General features: G+C 39.8%; 1 long non-coding RNA gene across 2 annotated transcripts in view; it reads right to left on the bottom strand.

The window, feature by feature from the left end:
- LOC104982551 overlaps nucleotides 1-9584 on the bottom strand; it is a 76374-nt gene extending 66790 nt beyond the window's left edge. For both annotated transcript variants that reach the window (XR_824529.1, XR_824528.1), the window contains exons 1-2: nucleotides 9542-9584; nucleotides 853-959 (exon numbers count right to left, since the gene is read on the bottom strand). This is a non-coding gene — a long non-coding RNA (uncharacterized LOC104982551). The remainder of the gene's footprint in view (nucleotides 1-852; nucleotides 960-9541) is intronic.
- Between the last annotated feature and the right edge of the window lie 289 nt (nucleotides 9585-9873).

The raw sequence follows: 9873 nt of genomic DNA, 5'->3' as shown, positions 1-9873 counted from the left end.
ATCCCTTTTTAATCAACTGTCCTGGTTTGATTTTTCTTTTTTCCTCTTTCCTCCAAAAGCTGAAACACATTTATACGTTTGAACGATATACATTGCAAGACTGCCTGTTTATTCTATAGAATATCTGGTTAAGACAACATAAATAGCCCAGCTTCCGCACCCATCTTGCAAGGGGGTCTGGCAATGGGGCAGAAAGGCATGGAGGTGGAACTGTTTATTCAGTAGGGGCCAAGTACAACCAAAGCATTACCTGTGTTGCTAGCACAAACTCAGAAAAAGAAACATATAGCCGTAACCATTGTCAAGTTAAGGAAAAAAAATGCTCAAAAAAAAGCATGGAAATAAAAAAGACAGACATTGGCCCAGTGGAAAATTCCATCTGCGTTCAAACCCATGGATTCCAGCCCTTAGGGAGCGTCTTTAAAATCTGGTGTTTCATTGGTTTTCCCAAGCAGTAAAGGATTGAATGCATTCTTATAAAATATTAACCAGCCATGTCTTGGGCACTGAGTCAAGGAGGAAAAGGGAAGAGAAGATAAGCTCAGGATACTAGAATATAAAGTCATTAGGACCAACGTGTCTCTGACAAAGCTGTAGAAAAAACAATAACCACTGGCCCTGGGATTCAAAGGAAGTTCCAGGAACCAAAAGGGCCCCATGCCTCCCACTGACATTTCCGACGTTCAGCGGAGGAAAAGCAGTCATTGTGGCGCAGGATTCTAGAGCACAGCACCGAGTCTAAATCCCAGCTCAGGCATCTCTAACCCCTGTGGTCTTGGGCAAGCTATTGATACTGAAACTTCCTGGGCATTGAGTCTCTCAACCATGAAATAAAGGAGAGAATAACCATACCTCTCAATGTTTTTCCGAGCACTCCTGTGAGCCAGGCGCAGAGGCAGGTACCAGGATAGAGTGCTGACTGAACCACGCAAGGGCGCTGAATTCACGGAGCTTGCATTCTGGGTCAGGAGAGAAAACAACAAGCCATTAAATGAACAACATAACCTGATATATATGCGAAAAGACTCTGAAGAAACATATCATAGGATGACAGGATAAGAAACTGACTAGATGGGAGAATGACTTAGAATTGTCACCTCCATCTCAGTAGAAATGGCCTTTGAACAAGGAGAAGGATGCATAAAATAAAATCACAGGTCCTTCCAGACTCAGAGACCACCAAGAACAAAGGTCCCAAGACAAAAATGCTCAGAATGTTGAAGGAACATGAGGAAGCCCAGTGTGATTGAAGGAGCCTGAACAGTGACCAACAAATGTGGACATCTGTTCATAAATGGAGTCAAAGTAATAAAGTAACTAATAAATGGAGCTTGGGGTAGAGACAAGATCTAGAAATATAAATCTGGACATCAACACAATCTTCTGCAAAGTACTCACCACGGTGTCTGAAAATTATGATTATGGATAAGCAAGTAGGAATCTCTCCATTCCCACTTTTCCAAGTAACTGAATTGATATTTGCATTAGGGAGACTGTTAGCAAAGACAGAAAAAAGAAGGAAGACAGGTAGCGCTGGATTGGCTCAGGGAGAACGCAGATGTTGCATGCTGAGTACCAACTTCTACAAAATAGGAGAAGCTTCCTGCTGTTTCAAGTTAGGCAGAATTCTGAGGCCAGCTGTGGCCTGTGTAACAATGTGTCCCACTATTTGCAAAATACATAAATGTGACAGATTTCTGAGGCTTTGGAATTACACTTCTTTGTTGTAAGTTTTAAATATTTGTAAATATATTCTGCATGTATGGATGTGAGAGTTGGACTGTGAAGAAAGCTGAGCGCCGAAGACTTGATGCTTTTGAACTGTGGTGTTGGAGAAGACTTGAGAGTCCCTTGGACTGCAAGGAGATCCAACTAGTCCATTCTAAAGGAGATCAGCCCTGGGTGTTCTTTGGAAGGAATGATGCTAGAGCTGAAACTCCAGTACTTTGGCCACCGCATGTGAAGAGTTGACTCATTGGAAAAGACTCTGATGCTGGAAGGGATTGGGGGCAGGAGGAGAAGGGGACGACAGAGGATGAGATGGCTGGATGGCATCACTGACTCGATGGACGTGAGTCTGAGTGAACTCCGGGAGTTGGTGATGGACAGGGAGGCCTGGCGTGCTGCGATTCATGGGGTCGCAAAGAGTCGGACACGACTGAGCGACTGAACTGAACTGAAATGAACTGAAATATATTCTTAAGTATTTTTCTTTATTTAAATATTTTTATTTTGTTTCAAGTATTTGTTATTTCTCAGCATAATAATATGATTAGATACCATCACCACCCGTGTTTCACAGGTAAGAAATCTGACGCTCAGAAAGAATAACTTGTTTGCCCAAAGTACCCAAATAGTCAGAACTGGGAACCAAACTTGGGTGTCTCTACCTGAGACCACACTCCTATCCACTGTCACATATACAAGTAATTTGCTATATACGCTCCTTATTTGCATTCCACTAAGGTGGCACAGTGGTAAAGAATCTTTCTGCCAATGCAGGAGACGCATGCAGGGGTCCTTCACCAAGGATCCTTCCCCTGGAGAAGGAAATGGCAATCTACTCCAGTATTCTTGCCTGGGAAATCCCATGGACAGAGGAGCCGGACAAGCTACACAGGTTCGCAGAGTCGGACACAGCTTGGCGACTAAGCAACAGAACAACAACTGTACTTGAAGGTCTTCCCAACGGGGCTTGATTCTGGGATGGGATGTCTTGTACTGTCATCACTCTGGTTCTGGTATGTTCTCTAGTTTCTAAATTCTCATGCCATTTTCTGAAGGAAGCATCCAGGCACAATTCTTTTCTGTACTGATGTTGGTGGAAAATATTCGTTAAAATGCCAAACCCTATTTGCTTTAGTGATGAGGTCATCTTATAAGCAAGCTGACGATTTTAGCAACCGCCAGAATTTCGGATTATTTTAGCAATCACCTACCTAGTAGTCATCACCTACTCTATTTTTCAGCTGACAGGCATCCCATCTAGCTGCATGTAAAAATACACACATACAGATTATCAAATGAAGTTAGTGCCTCTGTTGTTATTGGTACCTCACCCACACAACAGCAGATTCATATACATTAACTAAAGAATAGCAATTTTTCAGAGGTTAGTCCTAAATAGGAATTTTATTTTTAAGGATTCCAGGACAATGAGAAGTAAAAACCTCCAGACTTATCACAACACAGACAGAAAAGCTAAAATATATTTAACCCTGAATTGCTTTGTCCTTTTCCTCCACCCCATGCTTTCTTTCCCCCCAGCCCACTTCTATTTTCTGCAAGAAGGCTTCATAAAGGAGAAAAGTATGCCATGTACCACCTTGATTTGATTCCAGCAAACTAACCAGAATTTGAATTTTTATTAGCAAGACCCATAGGCAAGAGCAATAATATGCTATACCTATCAGAGTGGTTAGTTTTATTCATGAACTCATGCTGGGCTAAGAAAAAAAGAAGAAGAAGAAAAGCCAACTTCAAAGCATTATTGAAAGATGATTAACTCTCTAGCCGCAAATGAGAAGCACAGCTACTTTGATGTGCAAGGATTTTTAGTGCCTAAATTTAAAGAAAGGACATGTATGATACAAGTTTAATCATTAAAAAAAATCCAATAATATACTTCTTTTGCATCTTGAAAATCAGTAATTACCTAAGGGAATAAATAAATTAGAACTCAGCCTCAGAAATTAAGTCTTAAATGCAAAGTACACAAACCATATTCCTCCCTTATCATATAGTTCGGTGGCAAAATGCCAGCTCTAATATGTTCAGTACGGGAAATATAACTCTTGATATTGCCATTTTCTCACAGTCACCCCCTCCACAAGGCCTCTGGGCATTAACCAAGCTGCATACACATCTTCACCTCAAAAAACCATCTAAGTATAAACTGGAGAGTTATTCAATGTATAAATGATGTGGCGTAGGACTGCAAAGACTGTGATTGTATAAAAGCCTGTGTCAATACTGAATTTGAAACTAACCTTGACAATGACCTAAAATTGCCAGCCTGGGTACCCTGAGCAATCTCGGCCATCGTCTGCTTTCGCATAAGAGCTGCGAATTATTATTTAGTATGGATAATTCTTAAAGGCATATGAAAACAGCCTATGGAATAAACTGTATATGTTTCAAGAGAAAATGGAAATTACAAAGGGAAAATTGAGTGGATTAAAATGTGTGACTTTTCATAGCAATGGCTCAAAGATATGGGAGAGGTGGAAGGTGGACACCATGTACTTTATATGGCTTTTAACGTGTAACTATATTAGATCTGATATTATTAATGAAAATACTTGCATTTTTACCAATCTGCATATATTTAAATAGTCTTCAAATCTACATGCTGAAACATCACAATTTTTTCTTCTCTCTCCTACCCAACTGACACATCTCCATCAATAACTACTTAGAAAAATAGGCAAGGCAATCTCAAAAAGAATTACTGTGCTTCATTATGTAAAATGAAAATGGAGCTTTTAAAACACACTCTGTCTGACATTCAGTTCTGTATGCTGCTACAGCAGGTCAAAAGCCATTAGCCACCTGCTGAAAATACATCCTAGGAAATAAAATGCCCTTCAAAATTATTTCACATACGGTATTTCCAAAGTAAAATGGGTGAGGTCATATTCTAAATGTCTAAAAATGTGATATCTCAAAAAGAAACACACTTACCATGTCAGAAATTAATTTGAACACAGATTTAATAATGGCCATATAATTTAGAACATTCACATTAGAGAAACAAAGTACTGTGTCTACTATGAGAGAAAAGAATACACAGAATATCCTACATTATATTCCTCTCTCCACTTTCGATGAAAGGAACAGACTCAATGTGATTCCAGGGATACTTAGGAAGTCTCGCCTACCATTCAACAGTCTTCTGGGGACCGATCCAACAGTCCCTTTGAGTCTTTAATACATTCTGTAAGTCTGTTTGGGTAGAAGAAGCCACACAAGAGGCCCTGTGCTACTGGACAGTAAATAGAGTTCACAAGTCTATCCCATTTAACCTTTTGAAACTTGGCAATGAAGTGAATGGCTTTCTATCGGTTTTCTACTAATAGATTCTATGAGGAATTATTAGATAACTGGTCACTTGGCACTTCATACAACCAGGCACTGACTCAATGCACATGAGTTTGGGTGAACTCCGGGAGCTGGTGATGGACAGGGAGGCCTGGCGTGCTGCGGTTCATGGGGTCACAAAAAGTCAGACACGACTAAGCGACTGAACTGATCTGAAGCTAAGTGCTTGATGCGTCTTAATGCATTTAATTCTCATAACAACTTTATGATGGAGGTAACATCCTACTGCCATCTTACAAGTAAGAAGACGTTTCCAGAAATCAGATCTGCACACAACTAGGCAAAACCTTACTTACCATGAGTTTAACACAGCAATGGAATCCGCCCTACCCACTAGATTGTCTCCTTAACAGTAATTGTGCATATGTGCATCAGAAGTCTCTTTGGGGGGTAGTCTTTTTTTTTGTTATTATTTGTTTGTTTTAGAGATTCTGAAAATATGCAGAGAAGTCCCTTGGTAACTAAAATATGTAAGGTCTTCTTAGTAAGCCTCATGGAAGGAGGTTATTTGTTTAAAATCGCCCAGTTACTTAAAAGATTCGTTGTATAGATAGCAGGTGGCTACTTTCCAGTGAGGGAAACACAGTTTATAAGCGGCGAGGTCCTGAATAGGATGGGGAAACTAAGGGAAAGAAACTCATGGGGCAAACGTACAAGGAGCGTCAAATGCGAGGATGGAGAGATGCTTTTTCTTTCGCTATTTTCTCTAAACTTAGCTGGCTGACGATGGTGCTCAATGAACAAAAATAAAAAGGTAGCAGAATCAGAACCTGGTGTGCAATAGCAAAGATGTCTCCTACTTAAAAACTGGGAAGCTCACATTTTCTTGCCTTACTTAAAAGACGGACTTCTGCTGTGTGGAACTGCAAATACCCAATCTCACTGTCCAAGCCCTGAGATACACATTCTGGTGCTATGACAGATTCAGATTCTTGGGTGTAGGGGCAGAGATGGGTCTGTAAGAGCCCCAGACTATTCACCTACAAATGTGGTTCCTAATATGGATCCAGGGCAACCCTTGATGACTGAACTCCTAAAGGGTCAGTGGAGTCACAGACGGCTAGTTCTAGAGGTTCTCATGGACTCGAGCCAATCTAAATCTGTTTGCAGAAATCTTAGGCTGGCTCCACAGTATAATTGCCAGTGTCCCTTCCAGGGGCCCTATTCTGAAATCCATTCTCAGACTTCAGGAGTTTCTGTTGATGCTCCCGGGTTTTTGGGTTTTGTTTAATTACTTATTAAAAAAACGTTTCTCCCTTAAAAACGACACTGCCGGCCTCTAAATCTTCAGGTATAAATTAAACAAAATAACTCCTAGTTAATAAAATATGAATTCAAACAAAATGCTTCTGTTGAAATGGAGTATCTAAACTATTTCAGGAAAAAAAAATTCACTAAGCCCGCTGATATTAAGGTTTGGAAACAATTCCCTTTTCCACACTCAAAACAAAGGAAATTGAATCCCTGCTTTAACTGGAGACTGTTGCTATTTGTCTTATGGAAAAGGGCCAAATCATGCATATTTTTGTGACTTCAGTCAAGAATCAAGGTCAGTCACCAGATTTTCCCCCACATCAACACAGCAGCAGCATGAATACAGATGTTCCTTCTCCCTTTCAACATGAGTTTTCAAACTCAGTTTTCCCTCTCAGAGCAGTGAAGATTTCTTTGTTTGTCAAAAGGATAGCCATTATGAAAATCACTTAGCTAATAAACAAGGAAATTAGCTAGCAAGCCTGATACAAAGCAGAGAGTAACAACACTAACAGTCTGTACACACGAATTAAGGAGGTCAAGAGCTGCTCTGATAAGCACTTTTAACTCGAAACTGCTAGCAGTACTCAAAAAACTGAGCACCACAGCATTAGGGGTCAGACAGCAGTTGTAACCTTTTTCCCTCATCTCACTTGGTTCCCACAAAATCTCAGTAAGTTCTGAGTGCTTTCAAGTATGTGAAGACAAAAAAAGGGCAGCAGAAAAGAGGAAACAGAGGAAGCATCAGAGCAGGATAAGCTTTCTTCCGTTCCAACCATTTTTCTGTATCTTCTTTGGCTTGTCAGTGTTTGAAGGAACCAGATAAACACTTGTTTAATTTTGAGACGAGCCGCAAAGCCTAAATAAACACCACACTGGAACTAGGCCTTGTAAATCCCAGGAAGGATGGTGCCAGATTTTGAAGCACATGGTTACCAACCAAAAAAAACCATAAGAGCAGAGTGTTCATGTTTACATTTTATATGATCAATAGGTATGTAATTTTAAAGCTGCTGCTGCTGCTGCTAAGTCGCTTCAGTCGTGTCCGACTTTGTGCGACCCCATAGATGGCAGTCCACCAGGCTCCCCCGTCCCTGGGATTCTCCAGGCAAGAACACTGGAGTGGGTTGCTATTTCCTTCTCCAATGCATGAAAATGATCTTCAATTTTTTTTTTTTGCTTTCAACTCATATACAATTGGGTTTCTATCCCCTACATCAGTGGTCCCCCACCTTTTTGGCACCAGGGACTGATTTGGTGGAAGACAGTTTTTCCACACCTCAGGCGTGGAGAGGGTGGTTTGGGGATGATACAACACCTTACATTTATTCTGCATTTCTCTTTTTAAATTAATTTATTTAAACTGGAGGATAATTACTTTACAATATTGTGGTGGTTTCTGCCACACATCAACATGAATCAGCCACAGGAACCCCCTCCCACCTCCCTCCCCTCCCCATCCCTCTGGGTTGTCCCAGAGCACCAGCTTTGGGTGCCCTGCTTCATGCATCAAACTTGCACTGGTCATCTATTTTATTTATGGCAATGTATATGTTTCAATGCTATTCTCTCAAATCATTCCACCCTCACCTTCTCCTACTGAGTCCAAAAGTCCGTTCTTTACATCTGCATCTTCTTTGCTGCCTTACAAGTAGGATTGTTGGTACTGTCATTCTAAATTCCATATATATGCATTAATATACAGTATTTGTCTTTCTCTTTGTGACTTACGTCACTCTGTATAATAGGCTCCAGGTTCATCCACCTTATGAGAACTGACTCAAGTGTGTTCCTTTTTACAGCTGAGTAATATTCCATCATGTATATGTACGACAACCTCCTTATCCATTCATCTGCCTGTGGACATCTAGCTTGCTTCCATGTCCTAGCTACTGTAAATAGTGTGCATTTAACTTCTAATCTAAAGCCAACGCTGATGTGGCAGGTGGTACCAGTCCAGAACCTGGAGGTTAGGACCTCTGCTCTATAGTACCTGATGTTCGAATAAACAGGTGAAGAGTTAAAAAAGAAGAAAAAACTCATACACAATTTTTTGGTGGGAAGTAACACTAAAAATTGTAAATTTTACTAAATTTCATATTTTATCAAAATGTCTTCAGTTTTATACAAAAATTAAACTTTTCCTGAAAGTCTACATTTATATCTTCTCTCTGATTTTAAAGTAGCAAAGCTCCTCTGATTTAATCACTCCTTACAGGATGTGTGAAATGCTTTACTCAGCCCTTAGTTTAGTAATGCCTCCCTTCAATTGGTCAAAAATGTATTTAAATTGGTAAGAACGTATTTCTGCCAATTCATTCCAGGAAAACATTTCCATCTGCCCAAATCCCACCTCTACTCCAGGCTGGCCCTGCCCAGCCTTCTCCAAGAAGACGGCCTCCCCACCACCTCCATGGAACCTGCTCGTCACAGGGCTGCATGATCCTCCATATACTAGAAATAAAACAAAACATAGCTAATACAGAGGTTGAGATGGTTGGATGGCATCACTGACTCAATGGACATGGGTCTGGGTGAACTCCGGGAGTTGGTAATGGACAGGGAGGCCTGGCGTGCTGTGGTTCATGGGGTCGCAAAGAGTCAGACACAACGGAGCAACGGAACTGAATACCAGTAATTCCTGCTTAAATGATCATTTAAGTTAGTTTCATAAAACAGAAAGAGTCTCAAGTGGCAACTGGCCAAGGATAAATAAATCACTTCAAGTATATCCTAAATTGAAAAGTAGTAAATAAATAATGAACTTTATTTAAAGTTCCCCAGTGAAGAGATCAGTGGGTATATGAATATGCTTAATGAATTTTTTAAAAGAAAGAAATGTGCATTTAATGTGTTAAATCAGAAATTTTTAGGTAAATATAATACAACATATTCCATATAACATATTGCTTAATTTTTAAGTTCTAAATGTAAAAATCATCTTCTCTAACTCTAATCACTTTACAAAATTGATAAATTAATTCTGTATAGAAATCTAAGATAAAGGTGTTGCTGTAATTACTTAACTCATTTAATATTTTCAAAATTCTTTTAAAATCTTTTAGTAGTTTGATTTTTTAAATGAGAAAGGATATTATTATATCACTTAATCAAAACGAGCTTTAAAATAAAGCCAGTACTTACTTACATACTTACTACAGTGAGGTATATATGTGTATATAAATACCTGAAGTATCAGTCAAAAGTCGTGTCCCACTCTTTCTGACCTCGTGGACTGTAGCCTGCCAGGCTTCTCTGTCCATGGACTTCTCCAGGCAAGAACACTGGAGTGGGCTGCCATTCCCTTCTCCAGGGGATTTTCCTGACCCAGGGCTTGAACCAAGGTCTCCTGCATTACAGGCAGATTGTTTACCATATGAGCCACTAGGGAAATCCCCATGATATACCTAAAATACCGCACTAACCAACTTTTTAAAATATTTCCCAATAATTTCAAAATTTTTTACATTTCCATTTACGAAAAGCTTTCATTTAAACATTAAAAACAGAAACACCTAG

The sequence above is a fragment of the Bison bison genome, unplaced genomic scaffold (genome assembly GCF_000754665.1).
Source record: "Bison bison bison isolate TAMUID 2011002044 unplaced genomic scaffold, Bison_UMD1.0 scf7180017864533, whole genome shotgun sequence".
NCBI lineage: Eukaryota > Metazoa > Chordata > Mammalia > Artiodactyla > Bovidae > Bison > Bison bison.
The sequence above is the reverse complement of the archived record's forward strand: the minus strand, read 5'-3'. Positions and strand labels throughout refer to the sequence as shown.